At 45.1% G+C, this 21,588-nt stretch overlaps 1 protein-coding gene across 1 annotated transcript in view; it reads right to left on the bottom strand.

Moving 5' to 3' along the window:
• Positions 1-21,588, bottom strand: part of EXTL3 (exostosin like glycosyltransferase 3) — a 287,801-nt gene that overhangs the window by 265,091 nt on the left and 1,122 nt on the right. The window lies entirely within an intron of this gene.

Below are 21,588 nucleotides of genomic sequence, written 5' to 3'. Positions count from 1 at the left end.
CAGAGGGATCGCCAAAGACCATAAGAAAACAGTATTTTCTATTAGTCATGGGAGTCTTGTGTGAGAAGTTTGGCCCAATTCTGTCATTGGTGGGGTTCAGAATGTGCTTTGATTGTAGGTGAACTATAAATCCCAACAACTACAACTCCCAAATGTCAATGCCTATTTCCCCCAAACTCTACCAGTGTTCACATTTGGGCATATTGAATATTCATGCCAAGTTAGGTCCCGATCCATCATTGTTTGAGTCCACCTTGTTCTCTGGATGTAAGTGAACTACAACTCCAAAACTCAAGGTCACTGCCCACCAAATCCTTCCAGTATTTCTTGTTGGTCATGGGAGTTCTGTGTGCCAAGTTTGGCTCAATTCCATCATTGGTGGAGTTGAGAATGCTCTTTGATTGTAGGTGAACTATAAATCCCAACAACTACAACTCCCAAATGTCAAGGTCTATATTCCCCAAACTCCACCAGTGTTCACATTTGGGCATATTGAATATTCATGCCAAGTTAGGTCCAGATCCATCAGTGTTTGAGTCCGCAGTGCTCTCTGGATGTAAGTGAACTACAACTCCAAAACTCAAGGTCACTGCCCACCAAATCTTTCCAATATTTTCTGTTGGACATGGGAGTTCTGCGTGCCAAGTTTGGTTCAGTTCCATCATTGGTGGAGTCCAGAATGCTATTTGATTGTAGGTTAACTATAAATCCTAGCAACTACAAATCCCAAATGACAAAATGATATTGTATGCATTGATTTTTGCCCTGTTAGATGCCTTGAGTCGCCTACGGGCTGAGAAAGGTGGTATACAAACACAGTAAATAAATAAATTCATTCTACAATGCAGATGTATCGTACTCTTCTGATTTCTTGTAGGTTCATTGATTGAACCATGGAGATCAGTACCTTAATCATCTACTTTAGATTAGACTGTGGTCGATATTTTTGTTTTCTTAAGTATATGTGGCCTGATCTCACAAAACTGACACAAGGCGCATCTGCACTACAGAATTAATTTGACACCACTTTAACTGTCATAACTCAACACTATGGAATCAAGAGAGTTTTGGTTTGATGAGATTTGGGCCCCTTCTACACTGCCAGATTATCTACTTTGAACTGGATTATAAGAGTCCACACTGCCATAAAATTCCATTCGAAGCAGATAATCTGGATTATATGTAGCAGTGTCGATGGGGGCCAATGAGAGCTGGCTGAATACCATTCCACAGCTGTTTTCTGCATGATATTGTTGTCATTACTTCAATGTCGTTCTTTCTACCATCTCTTATGGAAAGGGGAAGGTAAGCAAAGGTTTCAATAATTGATGAAAACTCGCTTTTGAAAAGGAGGAGCTCGCATATAAACAGCAGAGGAAATTGAAAGTCAACATGTCAAGGGGGAATGAAGATCAAACATAAGTCATCTCACCGCAGGTTGTCACTGTGGTAGCACATCCTGCTTCCAGTTGAAATAGAAATCTGCTTTACGGTTTCCAACTCTTTTTTTGTAAGTTTGCCCATGGCTGATCTACATTGCAGAACAGGCATGGGCAAACTTTGGCTCTCCCTCAATGTGTTTCGGGTTTCAACTCCCACAATTCCTAATAGTTACCATGAGGATCACCTGGGAAGGAATCCCACTGGAGCATTGAAACACACCCAAATACCTGGGAGTCACTCTGGACCATGCTCTGACCTACAAGAAGCACTGCCTGAACATCAAGCAAAAAGTGGGTGCTTGAAACAATATCATACGAAAGCTGACTGGCACAACCTGGGGATCACAACCAGACACAGTGAAGACATCTGCCCTTACACTATGCTACTCTGCTGCTGAGTATGCATGTCCAGTGTGGAACACATCTCACCACACTAAAACAGTAGATGTGGCTCTTAATGAGACATGCCGCATTATCACGGCATGTCTGCGCCCTACACCACTGCGCCCTACACCACTGGAGAAATTACACTGCTTAGCCGGTATTGCACCACCTGACATCCGCCAGGAAGTAGCAGCAAATAGTGAAAGGACCAAGGCAGAGACATCTCCAGCTCATCCCCTGTTTGGGTATCAGCCAGCACGTCAATGACTTAAATCTACAGCAGTGGTTCTCAACCTGTGGGTCCCCAGGTGTTTTGGCCTACAACTCCCAGAAATCCCAGCCAGTTTATCAGCTGTTAGGATTTCTGGGATTTGGAGGCCAAAACATCTGGGGACCCACAGTTGAGAACCACTGATCTACAGAGACACTCACTGGAACACCTCAGCAAGCGAGAGTCCAAAAGTGGCAGGCTCAAACCCAGAACCTCTAGCAATGGCTGATACCAAGCGAGAGACTCCCTCCTGGGCACACAGAAAACTGGGCAACTTGGAAGGCGCTGAACGGACTGCGCTCTGGCACCACAAGATGCAGAGCCAATCTTCAGAAATGGGGCTACAAAGTGGAATCCACGACATGCGAGTGTGGAGAAGAGCAAACCACTGACCACCTGCTGCAATGCAAGCTGAGCCCTGCCACATGCACAATGGAGGACCTTCTTGCGGCAACACCAGAGGCACTCCAAGGGGCCAGATACTGGTCAAAGGACATTTAATCAACTACCAAACTCGCAAATTTTGTATTTTGTCTGTTTGTTTTGTTCTGTTAGAAATGTAATACAACTCTATGATTCTATGACCACTCTCACAACCATCATGTCAGACTACACAGAGAAGCCATGGAAATCCACAAGCGTGTGGACAATTTCAACAGAAAAGAGAAAATCATGAAAATGAACGAAATCTGCTTACTAGTATTTAAAAAACACCAAAATCAAGACAGTAAATAAAGGACATGACTCAGAAATATGGGAATTCCAGACAGCAAACAACCAAGTGCCAGTTAACACCTCTCAAAAGAGGAGGCCTCCAGGCACAATAACTGTGCTACCCATATACAGATACCATCACTGATTAACTTTGTAGCTGCAAGGGTACCCAGTACTTAGCAAGCTTGCTAATTGCAACATTCACACTTGCTTCAAAGAAACAAAGCTTTTTTCTCCCACCCTGGACATTATTCCATAGATATGTGTGTGTGTTATTGTTGTTGTTGTTGTTCAGTAGCTTTGTGTGTGTGTGTGTGTGTGTGTGTGTGTGTTGTTGTTGTTGTTCAATAGCTTCCGGCTCTTTGTGAGCCATGGCCATCCCCAGCTCCTTCAGAGTCAGGGCAGTCCCTTCAAAGACACCATCCACCCACCTTGCCCTTGGTCGGCCCCTCTTCCTTTGTCCATACATTTTCCCCAGCATCAATCTCCAAGCTTTCCTGTCTTCTCATTACGTGATCAAAGGACTTCATCTTTGCCTCTAATATCCTTCCCTCCACACACACACACCCTCCACTTGCCTTATTTCCAACAGACCTCTGAACAAACATCTAAGGATGCTTGTCACAGATGCAGGCAAAACATCAGGAGAGAATGCTTATGGAACATGGCCATGCAGCCTGGAAAACTCACAGCATCCCCGTGATTCTGGCCACGAAAGCCTTTGACGGCACATTTATCATAGTGTAATCAACAAAGCATAATCATTGTAAATAATGGGATTTGAGCATCCACAGATTTTGGAACCAAACTCCAATGGATACTATGGACCCACTGCAATATATATACACTTGTCAATCAGCCAGTAGAAAAAATAAAAAAAAGTTTTGGCATATCACCCCTACAGCTATCTAAAGAACAAGAGGCATGTTGCCAGGTACAATATTTATGGGCTAGTTGTATTTAATTTATTTGATGGATAGGTCTGCTTCACCTGGAAGAAAGGCCAGCCTGGATGCTTCAGAGGAAGTAAGCAGCCACCCGATTAAAAATAGGACATCTTGAAAAGTCCATACTAACTCTCAGGGTCTGCCTGTCAACACAAGTTTGGACCTCAGATATACTCATCCAAAGATGAATTAATGCAGGTTGGGACCACTTGAACTGCCATGACTCAATCATGGGACTTGTGGTTTTACAAGCTCGGCCTGTCATTGAACATCGAGAAAACCAAAGTGCTGTTCCAGCAGTCACCAGCCAACCCCTCTCCAATGCCAGAGATACAGCTTAATGGTGTAACATTAGAAAATGTTGACCATTTCCACTACCTTGGCAGCCACCTCTCCGCCAAAGTCAACATCGACACCGAAATACAACACCGTCTGAGCTCTGCGAGTGCAGCATTTTTCCGAATGAAGCAGAGAGTGTTTGAGGACCGGGACATCCGTAGGGATACGAAGGTGCTTGTTTATAAAGCTATTGTCCTCCCAACCCTGCTATATGCCTGCGAAACGTGGACTGTCTACAGACGTCACATGCAACTCCTGGAACGATTCCATCAGCGCTGCCTATGGAAAATCCTGCAAATTTATTGGGAAGACAAGCGGACAAATGTCAGAGTGCTGGAAGAAGCAAAGACCACCAGCATTGAAGCGATGCTCCTCCGCCATCAACTCTGCTGGACCAGCCATGTCGTCCGGATGCCCGACCACCGACTCCCAAAGCAGTTGCTCTACTTCGAACTCAAGAACCGAAAACGGAATGTTGGTGGGCAAGAAAATTGATTTAAAGATGGGCTCAAAGCCAACCTTAAAAACTCTGGCATAGACACTGAGAAGTGGGAAGCCCTGGCCCTTGAGCGCTCCAGCTGGAGGTCAGCTGTGACCAGCAGTGCTGCAGAATGTGAAGAGGCATGAATGGAGGGCGAAAGAGAGAAACGTGCCAAGAGGAAGGCGCCAACCCTGACCGGGACCACCTTCCACCTGGAAACTGGTGCCCTCACTGCGGGAGATGATACAGATCAATAATAGGGCTAACCTGGAGCCCTAGGACCTACCCTGGAGGATTATCCTACTCGGACTAAGAGGGATTGCCTAAGTAAGCAAGGTTTTACAAGGTCTTTCACCTTCCTCGCCTACGAGTGTTGGTGCCTCACAAAACTACAAATCCCATGGTTCCATAACCTTGAGCCATGGCAGTTGAAGTGGTTCCTAACTGCATTCATTCTGTGGTGTAGATGCATTCCTATGCAGCTGTAGTGCTTTTGTCCTAGGAAGTACAAGCAGAGAAATTCTAATCCCCTCGCAGGACTACAAATTCCAGAATTCCTTAGTATGGAGGCAAAGCAGCTAAAGTGGTATCAAATGGCTATAAAGGCACTATGTGGATAACAATGCTGTTGGAAAAGGGATTATTCTTGTGCAAATATCCCAGTCTTTGACTCAGCAGATCCACAAAGGTCTGGAGACTGAACACCAAAGAGGCAAAGAATCGCACTACTTCATCCGGCTTATTAGCCGTGCCCACAAAGCAAACTTTCAAGCCTGGTTTTCTTTCTTCTCAAGGGCATGACAGATGCAAAAGCTGAACAGAGGGGAGCGCTGGAAAGGAGGACCAAAATGGAGAAGCTCAATGGATTAATTATCTGGCACCAAAAATTGCACAATTTCACTAAAAATGAAAATATTCTGTGTAGGAAGCAGTGGGTTAAGAGAGTGTGTTGGAGTCTGATCATTATTGCGTTATTGAAGAGAGGTGCGATATCGAAGGTACTCATTTTGGTAAACATATATCCGCTATCTACCAAATGAATAGATATGAGCAATTTTAATACATGTTTTTAGCCCTGGTGGCTTTTCACCTTAAGAACAGACAAGCATCCCGAGCTCTGAGGATTACCTGGGAAGGAACCCCACTGGAGCATTGCAGCACACCCAAATACCTGGGAGTCACTCTGGACCGTGCCCTGACCTACAAGAAACACTGCCTGAATATCAAGCAAAAAGTGGGTGCTAGAAACAATATCATACGAAAGCTGACTGGCACAACCTGGGGATCACAACCAGATACAGTGAAGACATCTGCCCTTGCGCTGTGCTACTCTGCTACTGAGTATGCTTTCCCAGTGTGGAACACATCTCACCACGCTAAAACAGTGGATGTGGCTCTTAATGAGACATGCTGCATTATCACGGGATGTCTGCGCCCTACACCACTGGAGAAATTACACTGTTTAACCGGCATTGCACCACCTGACATCCGCCGGGAAGTAGCAGCCAATAGTGAAAGGACCAAGGCAGTGACAATTATAACATGTTATGTAAGCCATAACGATCCCTGGTTTATTAATATAAGCACCAAAAGCGTCATGGAGGAGGGAGAGGCTTCCGTTAACCGAGGAGCCCCCATAGAAGTCGTGGTGGGGAAGGGGAGATACGGGAAAAGGAGACCTTTAATTCGGCCTAGGGAACGTGGAACAACTTTAGTAATCCCAAATCGGTCTCCTGATACGGTAAGTAGGTGTAACCAGGATGGCGGTCCCTCGGGATTGAAAGTGGTGCTGTTGAACGCCAGATCTGTCAACGGCAAAACAACTGTCATCCAGGATTTAATCTTGGATGAGCGGGCAGATCTGGCGTGCATCACGGAGACCTGGCTGGACGAAGCTGGAGGTGTAAATCTGACCCAGCTTTGTCCACCCGGGTTCTCTGTGCAGCATCAACCGAGATCCGGAGGGCGGGGAGGCGGGGTTGCAGTAGTCTATAGAGATTCTATTCCTCTGACCAGGACCCCCATCCCGCAGTCAACAAATTTTGAATGCGTCCACCTGAGGGTGGGTGACCGGGACAGATTAGGGATTCTGTTAGTGTACCGTCCACCTCGCTGCACTACAGTCTCCCTACCTGAGCTAGCGGGGGTAGTCTCGGACCTGGCATTGGAGTCCCAGCGGCTGCTTGTGCTGGGGGACTTCAATGTCCATGCTGAGGCTGCCCTAACGGGAGCGGCTCAGGACTTCATGTCTACCATGGCGACCATGGGTCTGTCCCAACAAGTATCTGGCCCCACCCACAGTGCTGGACATACATTGGACTTGGTTTTCTGTCAGGGATGGGAGGAAGGTGGCGGTGTCGAGGAGTTATCCATCTCTCCGTTGCCATGGACCGACCACTTCCTGGTCAGCTTTAGACTTACTGCGCCCCCTAACCTCCGCAGAGGTGGAGGACCTATTAAATTGGTCCGCCCCAGGAGGCTTATGGATCCGGAAGGATTCCTGACGGCTCTTGGGGATTTTCCCGCCACCGCGGTTGGTGATCCTGTTGATACCCTGGTCGCTCTCTGGAATGGGGAGATGACCAGGGCAATAGACACGATCGCTCCAGAACGTCCCCTCTCAAGTAGCCGATCTAAACCGGCCCCTTGGTTTACTGAGGAGCTGGCGGTGTTGAAGCGAAAGAAGAGGGAACTAGAGAGCGTGTGGCGTTCGGATCCGAGCGAGTCAAACCGAACACGGTTTGTGGCCTTTTTAAGGTCATATGCCGCGGCAATAAGAGCCGCTAAGAAAACTTTCTTCGCGGCCACTATTGCGTCTGCAAAGAACCGTCCGGCTGAACTGTTCCGAGTTGTCAGAGGCCTTTTGAAACCCACCACTCAGGATGGGTGCCCTGATGACTCGGCTGCTCGCTGTGAAGCTTTTGCTCGGTTCTTCGCAGACAAAGTCGCTTTGATCCGCTCTGGACTGGACGCCGCATTAACGGCAGTCTCTGAGGATGTAACACGAGCATCTGCTTGTCCGATTTTGATGGATTCATTTCAATTGGTTCAAACTGAGGATGTGGACAAGGTGCTTGGAGGAATGAGAGCTACCACATGCATCCTAGACCCCTGCCCATCCTGGCTTCTAAAGGAGGCCAGAGGGGGATTGGCCGAGTGGGTTAAGGTGGTGGTTAATGCCTCCCTTCGGGAAGGCATTTTTCCAGCCAGCTTAAAGCAAGCTGTGATAAAACCGCTGTTGAAGAAGCCATCACTGGACCCCACTCAATTGGTAAACTATCGGCCTGTTTCCAATCTTCCCTTTTTGGGCAAAGTCATGGAACGTGTGGTGGCCTCACAACTCCAGGCATTCTTGGTAGACACGGATTATCTAGATCCGGCACAGTCTGGCTTTAGGCCGGGACATGGTACCGAGACAGCCTTGGTCGCCTTAGTGGATGATCTCCGTCGGGAGCTCGACAGGGGGAGTGTGTCCCTGTTGGTGCTACTCGACCTCTCAGCGGCCTTCGATACCGTCGACCACGGTATCCTTCTGGGACGCCTCGCGGGAATGGGTCTCGGAGGTACTGCTCTGCAGTGGCTCCGGTCATTCCTCGAGGGTCGGTCTCAGAAGGTGTCACTGGGGGACTCCTGCTCTACCCCACAACCTTTGTCTTGTGGGGTTCCTCAGGGTTCAATACTGTCCCCCATGTTGTTTAACATCTACATGAAGCCGCTGGGTGAGATCATCCGGAGTTTCGGGGTGCGGTGTCATCTGTACGCAGATGATGTCCAACTCTGTCACTCCTTCCCACCTGCTACTAAGGAGGCTGTCGAAGTCCTGAACCGGTGCTTAGCCGCTGTGACGGTCTGGATGGGGGCGAACAAATTGAAATTGAATCCAGACAAGACAGAGGTGCTCCTGGTCAGTCGCAAGGCCGAACAGGGTATAGGGTTACAGCCTGTGTTAGATGGGGTCGCACTCCCCCTGAAGACACAGGTTCGCAGTTTGGGTGTGATCCTGGACTCATCGCTGAGCCTGGAGCCCCAGGTTTCGGCGGTGACCAGGGGAGCATTCGCACAGTTAAGACTCGTGCGCCAACTGCGACCGTACCTTGGGAAGTCTGACTTGGCCACGGTAGTCCACGCTCTGGTTACATCCCGTCTTGATTACTGCAACGCTCTCTACGTGGGGTTGCCTTTGAAGACGGCCCGGAAGCTCCAACTAGTCCAACGGGCGGCAGCCATGGTATTAACAGGGGCTGGGCGCAGGGAGCACACAACTCCTCTGCTGTACCAGCTTCACTGGCTACCGATTAGCTACCGAGCCCAATTCAAAGTGCTGGTTTTGACCTTTAAAGCCCTAAACGGTTCTGGCCCTACATACCTATCCGAACGTATCTCGGCCTATCAGCCCACCAGGACCCTTAGATCTTCAGGAGAAGCCCTTCTCTCTATCCCACCTGCTTCACAGGTGCGGCTCGTGGGAACGAGAGATAGGGCCTTTTCTGTGGTGGCCCCCCGGCTTTGGAATGCCCTCCCTACTGAATTAAGGTCAGCCACTTCGCTAATGGCATTTAGGAAAAAACTAAAAACCTGGATGTTTGAGCAAGTCTTCAATTGACCTTCGTCGTGATGTTTTATCTGACCATGGATTAGCAATCAAGACAACGAATTGGATGACGATTTTAACTATGAGATGTCCTGATCTGTATTGGTGGCCCAATGCTGCGTATGTTTTTTGTATGTATTCTTAATTTTAATTTTATATGCTTAAGTGAATTGTATATTTTAACATTGTATATTTTAACATGTTGTAAACCGCAATGAGTCGCCGCATAGGCTGAGATATTAGCGGTATACAAGCATACCAAATAAATAAATAAATAAATAAATCTCCAGCTCATCCCTTGTTTGGGTATCAGCCAGCACATCAAAGACTTAAATCAAGAAATAGTTTTCTAAGATCTACAGAGACACTCGCTGGAACACCCCAGCAAGCGAGATTCCAAAAGTGGCAGGCTCAAACCCAGAACCTCAATCAATGGCTGATACCAAGTGAAAGACTCCCCCCTGGGCACACGGAAAACTGGGCAACTTGGAAGGCGCTGAACAGACTGTGCTCTGGTACCATGAGATGCAAAGCCAACCTCAAGAAATGGGGCCACAAAGTGGAATCCACGACATGCGAATGTGGAGAAGAGCAAACCACTGACCACCTGCTGCAATGCAACCTGAGCCCTGCCACATGCACAATGGAGGACCTTCTTGCGGCAACACCAGAAGCACTCCAAGTGGCCAGATACTGGTCAAAGGACATTTAATCAACTACCAAGCTTGCAAACATTGTGTTTTGTCTGTTTGTTTGTTTTGTCAGTCTGAATCCAGAAGTCCCAGAGTTATTTGAGGTGTTTATTTTACATAACTTTTTCCGGCTTGTGACGCCATCAGTTCTTTGTCGCAGGCAGATGGTATTTGTGGCACAAGTTCCAATGGATCATCTGAGCAACGGTGTTCTGCCTCTGCTTGTAGTCAGTCTGCATGATCTTGCAGCAGCTGAGAATGGGATCCATCATTTCGTCTGCTTCCTTGCAGAGCCTACATTTGGAATCTGTCATCGACTTTTCAATTCTGGCTTTAATGGCATTGGTCCTAATTTCTTGTTCTTGATTATTATAATTATTATTTCTGCATCTCTACAGTATGTTGTACCCGTCTCAAGAATTTGGCGAGACACTGGTAAGAAATAAAATGCATTATTATTGTTGTTGTTATTATTATTTGACTGTTGTGAAATAGCATGGTGATAAAGCTCTAGGCAAAACCACAGGTAAGTGAAACCAGTATATTAGTTCTGTGGATATTGAGTTGGGGGGGGGGGGTCATACTGTAATTACAGAAGAGATGCAAGAGCCAGAATCAGAAACCACAGCAGGTACATAGGAAATTATCCTGGGAGTAAAGTAAACACAGAAACGAACCCCTCCGAGGCCATAAAGGGGAAGTGGCGTGGAAAGGAATGCGGGGGCTTCCAAATAGGAGAACAAAACTATATTCCACCGAGATCAAGGGAGCGATCCCCATCCGAGACAAAAAATAAATAAACCAGAGAAACATAAAAAGCTGCTTGGAATGTTTGCCTTTGTACGAGGCACCAGGAGCCCTGAGAAAGTATGAGGCGAGGGATCTGTTTGGTTTAACTTTGGCCTGATTCCTTCCTCAAACTCTGCTGTTCCAGTTTCTGCTCCTTTTAGTCATTTTACAAACCGATTTCCTGCCTTTTTAAAAACGCAGCCGGACGACAGCACAAGGCATCCTCTGTCGTCTCCGAGAGCCCAATGGACCATTCAGCATCTTTACAGACATGGTTGCAAATATGTTAAGAATTCCTCATTTACTGGTAGCTTTTCCACAACATAGAAAAAAAATAGAACCTCTGGAGATCTGACCCAAACATATGTCTTTCTGCAGAAAGTTGGACATGTTTGCACAAGAGCAACAAAAAATTGAAAGTTGCAGAAGTGAAGTGGTGTATGTAGTGCCACTGAACATGTGGGTGTGCATTGCTGGTCAATGTTTTTGTTAGCCTAGGCATGGGCAAACTTGGGCCCTCCAGGTGTTTTGGATTTCAACTCCCACAATTCCTAAAAGCCCATCGGCTGTTAGGAATTGTGGGAGTTGGAGTCCAAAACACCTGGAGGGCCCAAGTTTGCCCATGCCTGTGTTAGTCACTTTGCTTCTCCTTTATAAGAGAAGAAGTGGGATATAAATGCACAAAACAACAATCACAATAAAACTATAATTGCTACTATAAATAATAATAATGCTGTAATTAGATTATTAAGATCTAATTCCCTAGCTAATGCCATTCAGTACTTTTTTGTTCATTGGAAAGAAGGAAGTATTGCAAACATGACATCAGACTATGTGGTACTATTGCTAAATGCTAGATTGTGTGCAGGTACAGCTGTACCAGGAGCTCCAATTTTGTTTACTTTGCACTGAATGTTTGTTGTAGTCCTAAGTTTCAGGGACTCTGCAGATAGGTGGCTTCTTTTGGCTGTAATCATAGGGCAAGCCACCTGTCAATTATAGTTAGGTTCCCTGGTCCTGCCCCCTTTTTGGGTTTTGGAGGGAATAGGAGCCAGTTTGGGTTCAGTCCACAAAGAGAAGCCTTTCGCACAGGACATAATACCAAGAGCTCCTGTAGAAAGCTTTGTCTTCTACAGCTTGGCCGGGGTCATACAGCCCACAGCTTGGCCGAGGATCATACAGCCTTACAGCTCCTTCGCTGAGGGACTTCAGCCAGCCATCACAGAAACCTGAATTCCTTTTCCCTGGAAGTCTACAAAGCTCTGCTTGGTAAGGGTCACTCGCGGAAGCCAGAAGCAGTTGGTACTGGGTGTAGGGGCTCCACGCCAACAGAGGCAAAGACAGACTGCCCAGATTAGAAGTTAACGATTTCCCCATTTGTTAAAATACAGTTATAAAGATAGTGCCTGTTCCCTGTGGACAAGATTGAGAGAGAGCCAATAGACTGTTAAGAAAGCCTTGAAGTTCCTGTTCTTTTTCATTAATAAAGAACTTTGTTGAACTTACTTTAAGCCTCTACAGAACTTTGTGTAAGGAAATCCAAAGGCCTTTAATCTGAGGCAGCCCCAGTGTCCCGTTGGGCACACAGAATTTATGTCCTGTCTACAGTTTTATGCACAGGCCCAGCGTGCAACAGCACAAGATTGTGTATCATAAATATGTTCACCGCTGTCATGAGCCATGCTCTGGAGACTATAAAGAATTAGACAAAGAGGATCATGGAGTTATAGAGGTGGAAGAGACCCCCAAAAGGCCATCCAGTCCAACCCCCTTCTGCAATGCAGGAAGATACAATCCAAGCCCTCCAGACAGATGCCCATCCAACCTCTACTTTAAAATCTGGATACGAGGTTGGATCATGTCCCTTCCTTCATCCCTTCTTCCCTTCCTTTCTCTTTCTTCCCTTCTCTCACACTTTCCCTTTTTCCTTTCCCATCCTTCTTTCCTTCACTCCTTTTCTTTCTTCTCCTTTCTCTCTTTCTTTCCCTTCTTTTCTCCTTTCTTTCTTCCTCCTTTCACCTCAGACATCACATAGCATTAACCAATTCATTTCACTCCCTTTCTTTACCATTCGCATGCCAGAGGGCCACTCCACTACCAACAACCAATCTGTTTTGTTCCCTTTCTTTCCCTTTGCCCTGGTCCTTCCAGTTCAATTATTTTAAGTTGGGTATTGAAGGGTATGTGTGCCAAGTTTGGTCCAAAGCCATCAAGCCACAGAGGAGCCTTTGTGGGACAAATGCACAAACCAATGAACCTACATACATACTTTAATATAGATCCTGCATTGGCAAACTTTGGCCCTCCAGGTGTTTTGGACTCTAACTCCCACAATTGTTGATCATTTCCAGGAGTTGCATGTGATGCCTGTAGACAGTCCACGTTTCGCAGGCGTATAGCAGGGTTGGGAGGACAATAGCTTTATAGACAAGCACCTTGGTCTCCCTACAGATGTCCCGGTCCTCAAACACTCTCTGCTTCATTCGGAAAAATGCCGCACTCGCAGAGCTCAGGCGGTGTTGTATTTCGGTGTCGATGTTGACTTTGGTGGAGAGGTGGCTACCAAGGTAGCGGAAATGATCAACATTTCCTAATGTTACACCATTAAGCTGTATCGCTGGCATTGGAGAGGGGTTGGTTGGTGTCTGCTGGAACAGCATCTTGGTTTTTTCAATGTTCAATGACAGGCTGAGCTTCTCGTATGCTTCTGCAAAGGTATTATGAGTGGCTTGTAGATCTTCTTCTGAATGAGCACAGATGACGTTGTCATCAGCATACTGGAGTTCTATAACAGAAGTTGTTGTAACCTTGGTTTTGGCTTTCAGTCTGCTGAGGTTAAACAGTTTGCCATCTGTCTGATAGGTGACTTCCACTCCGGTGGGAAGCTTCCCATCAACAAGGTGAAGTATCATAGTGATGACGATGGAGAATAAAGTTGGGGCAATAACACATCCCTGTTTGACACCTGATTCCACCTTAAATGGGTCACTTTGGGAGCCATTGTTGACCAAAACTGTTGCCACCATGTCATCATGGAGGAGCCTCAGGATGTTCACATTATATGGATTATATGGATTATATGGCAATATAGATGGAGCCCAAGTTCTGGGCATAACCCAACTTTAGCCAACCAAACGTCAACACAGCTGGCTCTTTGCCCATTGGCTGAGTTAGGACTATCCTGCTATTCTTCAGACTTGGAATAAAAGGTGAGAAGACAATCGCTCCAGCCTGGCCTTGGATGCTTATTGATTGCTGGTTTTAATGAAATTACTGCTTAAATTATTATGTAGTGCTGATTTTAAGAGCTTTTTTTGCTCAATCTATTTTTAATGATAGTATTGCATATTCTGAGTGCTCCTTCTTTATAGTGGAAAGGTGGGACCGAATCTATTGCTGTTGTCGTCGGCACATCTATGTTGTTTTGCATGTCATTCGTAAGTGATGGATAATAAATACTCCGAAAAAGAAAACACTCTTCTGTATATAACTACAAGGATGATATGGGGATGAAAATGCCTATTCTGCAATCTTGTTAGATGTGTCAGCCAACATACGGTAGTATTTAATATTATTTTGCGTGTATGTATGCCTCCGAATCACACTTTTGGCAGCGACGTAACTATTTATTATTATTTCTATGAATTCCAGATTTTCTGAGAAAGTGCAATTATATATATATATATATATATATATATATAGTTTAAATGCTCATCAAAACAGTCTTTTCCAAACCAGCAAAGACAAGTAAAGCAATTCCAAAAGTCAGCTCAAGTTTCACGACCACATAAAATAATGTAGACATACATAGCTGCCCACTAGAAGCTCTAAGGTACGCTTTCCACATCTCTGGGTACATCTATAATCTGGAATTAATGCAGTTTGACACCACTTTGGACCTCATCTTATTATTATTATTATTATTATTATTATTATTAATTGCATTTCTTATCTGCCTCTCTTCATGGCTCGAGATGAGTTACAACATCACTGAAAACATGATATTTGAGAGATTAGACATATAGCCATGTTGTTATTTTCTTCTCTTTCTCCTTTGGGGAGCTTGAGGGTGTTATCTATGGAGAGGTAACCCATTTTAGCTGTCTAATTGCAAGACTTTCTGTGCTGTCACACGCTGGGCCTATAGCAATTGACTTTTGAACAGGACGTGCTCTTTGTGCCCAGCGGGAAGCCGGGGTGCCTCAGCTGAGAGGCCCTAAGGATTTTCCTATACAGAGTCTTTAAAAGCTTGAAAACTTTAACAAAACCCTTATTATTGCTTAGGTCTTCAACAAAACAATCAATTACCTCTCAGATCTTCAACAGGTCAAACAAATACTTCAAGGTTTTGAAATGTAGGGGACCCCCTGCTTGGGGTCCTTGCTGAGTCCGTCACAGAGGGCAGCAAAATGAAGAGAGTCTAGTCTCCAGAGGTAAAGCAGAAATCTCTTTATTTCAAGTGTGGCCACACAGGGAGAAACAACCAAGACAAACCAGTGTCTTCAAAAAAGGCTGTCTCTGATATTTGGATATTTCAGTCACCTTATATACATGTCTTTTCACTGTGTCATGGGCACACACCTCTCTTATCGGATCAACCATTCAAAAACATGTTTTTCTCATATTTTGCCACTTCAGTGTCTTTCACTGCTAACCTTCTACAAACTACGTAAACACACACATTATTGTTACAGATAAGCATTTTGGGTGTTAACCCACCCTGAGTACTCCCTAGGCGAACTTGACAATACAGTATCTTGTGTCTTCCAGATTCATTATCTTCTCTTAGCTTTTGGTCTTCTGCAGGCCAGAGGAGAGGGACAAACCCCTCTTTAGGTTTGCATTTCAGCACTTAAACACTTCTAAGTTCTGTTAACCCTTTCAGAATCAACTGGTGGCTTTCTTAATCTTGTCTGCAAGGGACAAGCAACGGGCTTCGTGAACTGTTTCTTCTCTTTAAGAGGAAAACCCCTTTTAACCCCTCCTTGGGCAATCTACTTTCTAAACTTTGCTGGTGTGGGCTCTACTCCCGGCTCCAAACTGCTTCTTGGGTCCCGAGTAGACCTACCAGTCAAGGCTTTGTAGATTCTCCAGCTGGAGTCCTTTGGAACTGTTTTCCCCTGGAATTTTGTAAGAAACTAAGCTTCTCTACAGGTGGAGCTAATTCACATCCTGTAGCTAAGCTTTCAACTATAAGACTGCCTGAAGTCTTTCTTTTCCCTCCCAGAGCCCTGGGGAAAGGCGCGGAACTAAAGAACATAATGATGACTGATGGGTCATTGGCCCTATAATTGCAGAGCAAGGGGAACCTTGCAAAATGCATGGAACCTTGGAACACATGCAAACACTCAATAGAAAGAAAATGAAGTAGGAGCTTCTGGTACAGCCGTGCCAGCACACTTTCAGTGGATTGATCAATGTTGCTGGATTGCAGTTCCCATCAGAAAAAAGAAAGTGGTCTGGGCGGGGACTACACTACCCTATATGATACCATATCGCTGTGATACTGCACCTTATTGATGGGAAGCTTCCCACCAACATGGAAATCTTCTTTCAGGCAGATGGCAAGCTATATAACCTCAGAAGACTGAAAGCCAAAACCAAGGCCACAACAACATCTATTATAGAACTCCAATATGCTGATGATATCATAGTCTGTGCACATTCAGAAGAAGACCTACAAACCACTCTAAATGCCTTTGTAGAAGCATACAAAAAGCTTGGCCTCTCATTGAACATCCATAAAACCAAAGTGCTCTTTCAGCAGTCACAAGTCAATCCCTCTGCAATGCTGGAAATACAGCTTAATGGTGTAATGTTAGAAAATACTGTTCATTTGTGGACTAACAGAACTCAAAAACCACGGGGGGAATTGACATCAAATTTGGACACGATGCACCTAACAACTGTCCTTCACTCAAAAAAAATGATTTTGTCATTTGGGAGTTGTAGTTGCTGGGATTTATAGTTCACCTGCATTCAGAGCATTCTGAATTCCACCAATGCTGGAATTGAACCAAATGTGGCACACAGAACTCCCGTGACCAATATCGGCATTGATGGGCATCGACCTTGAGTTTGGGAGTTGTAGTTCGCCTACATCCAGAGAACGCTATGGACTCGAGCAATGATGGATCTGGACCAAACTTGGCACAAATATTCCATATGCCCAAATTTGAACACAGATGGAGTTTGAGGAAAATAGACCTTGACATTTGGGAGTTGCAGTTACTGGGAGTTATAGTTTGCCTACAATCAAAGAGCATTCTGAACCCCAACAACAACAGAATTGGGGCAAACTTCCCACACAGAACCCCCTTGACCAACAGAAAATACTTAAGGCCTCCCAGTCCAACTCCCTTCACCAGGGCAAGAAAACGTAATCAAAGCCCTCCTGACAGAGAGCCATCCAGCCATAGATGTAGAGAGATAGATATGATTCACACACACTGATATAGTATCATAGATGTAAAAGGGACCCCTAAAGATGGGCAATTCTATGTTGCATATTCCAGAGTAGGCAAACCAGACAATCTCCACATCAACACTGACAAAGAAACAGCAAGAAATACTGTTTATCCACAAACATAAAAACATTACATATATTAGAAACTAACACTTTCTCATTACTTCATTTTCCAGATCACCAGGCTGGGCCACAGCAACGCGTGGCAAGGGACGGCTAGTTAGAAAGGTAAAATAGGGCACCTCCCCATAGATATAACTGCAAACTCCCCAAGGAGAAAGTGATGAGAAGAACGACATGGCTCTATGTGTAATCTCTCAAATGTCATGTGTTCAGGCACTCTGTAGATTCCCTCTCAAATCAAAATATTTGAGTAATGCAGCATTCGTACATCTTACGACCCACGATACACAAATGTATTTACATGCTTTACAGGAAGGCAGACAGAACCACTGCAGAGGTTTCCAAACGTGGAGAGAAAGTAGTCGCCTTTCTCCAGGAAAGCACAAAGATTGTGTCTTAAAATATCACAGCAAGAGTTAATATTCAAAATCCAGCCCAAAAAATGACTTACATGCCAGCGGTCAGCGGGGAAGTGTAATTCTGTAAGATGACAAGCGCTTTGCAGATGGAAAACCCAAAGTTAGATTTCCGACATCGTTTGACAAGAGATTCTTCAAGGAGCAAGGCTAGCAGGAAATAGGGGTGTTTTGGGAGAAAAGGAATTTCTCCTGAAACACACAATGTACCTCTGGGGGCGCGTCTACATTGTAGAATTAATGCAGTTTGACACCACTTGGACAATCGTGGTTCAATGCTATGGAATTATGTGTGTTTACAAGGTCTTCTGTCTTCTCTGCCAAAGCACATTGGTGCTTCACCAAATGACAACTCCCATTATTTCATAGCATTGAGCCAAGGGGGTTAAAGTGGTGTCAAAATTGCATTAATTATGCAGTGTGGATGCACCTTGAGTAAGCAACTTTATAACAGCAGTGGGTTGTTGTAGGTTTTTTGGGGCTATATGGCCATGTTCGAGAGGCATTCTCTCCTGACGTTTCGCCTGCATCTATGGCAAGCATCCTCAGAAGTAGTGAGGTCTGTTGGAACTAGGAAAATGGGTTTATATATCTGTGGAATGACCAGGGTGGGACAAAGGACTCTTGTCTGTTGGAGCTAGGTGTGAATGTTTCAACTGACCACCTTGATATAGCATTTGATGGCCTGGCAGTGCCTGGGGCAATCTTTTGTTGAGAGGTGATTAGATGTCCTTGATTGTTTCCCCTCTGTTGTTTTGCTGTTGTAATTTTAGAGTTTTTTTTTTAAATACTGGTAGCCAGATTTTGTTCATTTTCATGGTTTCCTCCTTTCTGTTGAAATTGTCCACATGCTTGTGGATTTCAATGGCTTCGCTGTGTAGTCTGTGGTTATTAGAGCGGTCCAGCAATTCAACATTCACACCTAACTCCAACAGACAAGAGTTCTTTGTCCCTCCCTGGTCATTCCACAGATATATAAACCCATTTTCCTAGTTCCAACAGAGCTCACTACCTCTGAGGATGCTTTCCATAGATGCAGGCGAAATGTCAGGAGAGAATGTCTCTAGAACATGGCCATATAGCCCGAAAAAACTTACAACAACCCAGTGATTCCGACCATAAAAGCCTTCGACAATACATTTATAACAACAGATACAAATCTCCACATCCTTCTGCTGTGGGACTCAAGACAACTTTTCCAGTCCCTCAAATCCATCATGAAGCTTCCCTATGACAGAAAAAAAATAATCTTCAGGAATTTTCAGCTTCCATAAGTGCTTGTATGTACATTTCCAGATGCGCTAAAGAAGCCACTAAACGGGAAGCCTATGAACATCAACATGGAGAGAAGGAGCATGGATGGCATCTACACATGGGAAAAGATGCTTCAAAAGTCCTTGCTTTTACCAGCCAAGCTTTCCAAGCAATACTCCACAAGTACTGGTTGAGTTCTATGGCTTTGGCCAAGACATGGAAGCAAAGGAAGAGGCCACAAGGACCCTCCAGTCCAATCTCCTTCTGTCAGAATGGGAAGACACAATGAAAGCCCTTTCGACAGATGGCCATCAAGCCTCTCTTTTGAATCCTCCAGAGAAGAAAACTCCATCACATTACCAGGCTACTAGAGCTGGAAGATACCTCCAAAGGCCATCCAGCTAATCCCCATTTGGATATGCAAGAAGACACAATCAAAGCATTCTCAACAGATGGGCATCCAGCCTCTGCTTAAGATCCTGCAGAGAAGGAGACTTCACCAGACTCCCAGGCTGCAGTGGATCCCATTATCAAAAGCTCTAACTATGATCTAGGTGTGTGAGAATTTGATGTGGAGGAACCACATGGATGGAGCATGCACCCAACGTGGAGCTGAGACTTCCATAGTTTTGCCTCTATGTGCAATGATATCTATCAGAAGGGAGTTTGGACTCGATAACCCTTGGGGTCTCTTCCAACTCTAAAACAATATTATCAACTATTGACAGGTGTGCTGTCACGCGCTGGGCCTGTGAAAAAGTCTGTAGACAGGACGTGTTCTGTATGCCCAACGGGACGCCGGGGGTGCCTCGGATTAGAGGCCCTATAGATTTCCCTAAACAAAGTCTTTAGAAACTTGGAAAGTTTAACAAAGTTCTTTATTAGTGCTTAGGTCTTCAATAAATCAAACAAATACTTCAAGGCTTTGAATCAACTGGTGGCTTTCTTAATCTTGTCCACAAGGGACAGGCAACTATCTTCATGAACTGTTTCTTCACTTATCAGGAAAATCCTTGACCTCTACCTGGGCAATCTGCCTTAGGCTCTGCTGGCGTGGGCCCCTACACCCGGTCCAAATTGCGTTATGACTGCCGTGAGTGGTCCTTACCAAACAGAGTCCTTTTATAGATTTCCAAGAGGAAAGAAGGCCTTCAATTCCCAGTGAAGTCTGGCTGTAAAGCTGTGGGGCTGGATCCCCCCAGCAAAAGCTATGCTTCTCTGTAGAGTTGTGGGACTGACTTACCCCCAGCAAAGGCTGTAGAGCTGTGGGACTGGATCCCCCCCAGCAAGAGCTGTAAAAGACGAAGCTTTCTACAGGTAGAACTGATTCACATCCTGTACGAAAGGCTTCTCTGTGTGAACTGAACTAGAGGTTCCCTTTTTCCCTCCTAAACCCAGAAAAAGGGGCGGAACTAAAGAACATAATGACTGTTGCAATCCAGAGCAGGAAACGAGACCATAAGATAACAATCCACCATACTTAACTGTGGGGAAAAACAATCCCTTTTTATTGATGCAAAATGGTTACAAAATAGAGGAAAATGCAAAGTCAAAACGCTATAGTAAAATTCAGCAGTTAGGAATATCCATGAATTAGATCAAAATTCCAAAAGCAACACTGTAAAAACCTGGAACCTGTTAGCAAATCACTAACCATACTTGGAGCACTAGAAGCCTCTTGGGATGTAGGCCGTGGGAAACAGGGAAATCTGCCAAGGTAATGCCCCAGTCTAAACGATGCCCGATCTAATGAGACAACCCGTCGAGAGGCACTTAAAACTGAAGAAACTGTTTCGTGACACGCCTCCAGGCTTTGAAGCCTGAGCTTCCTTTTCCCTTAATCTGCTTGACCTTCGCAGACTCTGCAATTCACTCCTGTTTTTCCAAATCTGTCCTTTTCTATCCTCATTAAGGAAGCCTGGTGCTATCTCCTCTGGAGAGTTATCACCACTTGGCTCTGCAACATTATCAGAATGTGTAGTTTCACTTTCCAAGCCACTGACCTCAGAATTACCCTCAGGGAGAAATACATTTTCAGTAGCATCAGGAAATACAATCAGAGAATCAGGTTCAAGTTCAGCAATCAGAGAATCAGGTTCAGGTTCACACCCAGGCTGAACCGCAACAATGACCTCACTACCTCTGAGGATGCTTGCCATAGATGCAGGCGAAACGTCAGGAGATAATGCCTTTAGACCATGGCCATATAGCCCGAGAAAACCTACAACAACCCACTAATGATGATTGATGCGTCATTGGCCCAATAATTGCAAACCAATTATTGGTTTGAAGCCACCTTATTGCAAAATGCATGAAACCTTGGAACACATGCAAACACTCAAAGAAAGAAAAAGAAGTTGGAGCTCCTGGTACAGTCGTACCAGAACAACAGGCACATAAAACATTGCACATCTTCAACCTCTCTCTACATCCATGGAAACCTTCCTTCCTTCCTCTGCCTTATGTTCTAAGTCTGTGAAACTCTTCCAGAGATAGAAGCCACACACACAATGTTCAGTTTTGGCCAAATAGATCCATGCAACCAACATTTTTCATTTTGTAAAGGAAACCTCTCAAAATCCTCGTTTCTCTCCTCTTTATCTAGGAGATGGAAACCTTCCTTTATCTCCAAGTCTGCTAAACAGTTCCAGAAAGGGAAGGGATGCATACAATGCCCCG

The sequence above is a fragment of the Anolis sagrei genome, chromosome 1 (assembly GCF_037176765.1).
Source record: "Anolis sagrei isolate rAnoSag1 chromosome 1, rAnoSag1.mat, whole genome shotgun sequence".
In the NCBI taxonomy this organism is placed as follows: domain Eukaryota; kingdom Metazoa; phylum Chordata; class Lepidosauria; order Squamata; family Dactyloidae; genus Anolis; species Anolis sagrei.
This window is presented reverse-complemented; position numbering and strand designations above follow the sequence as displayed.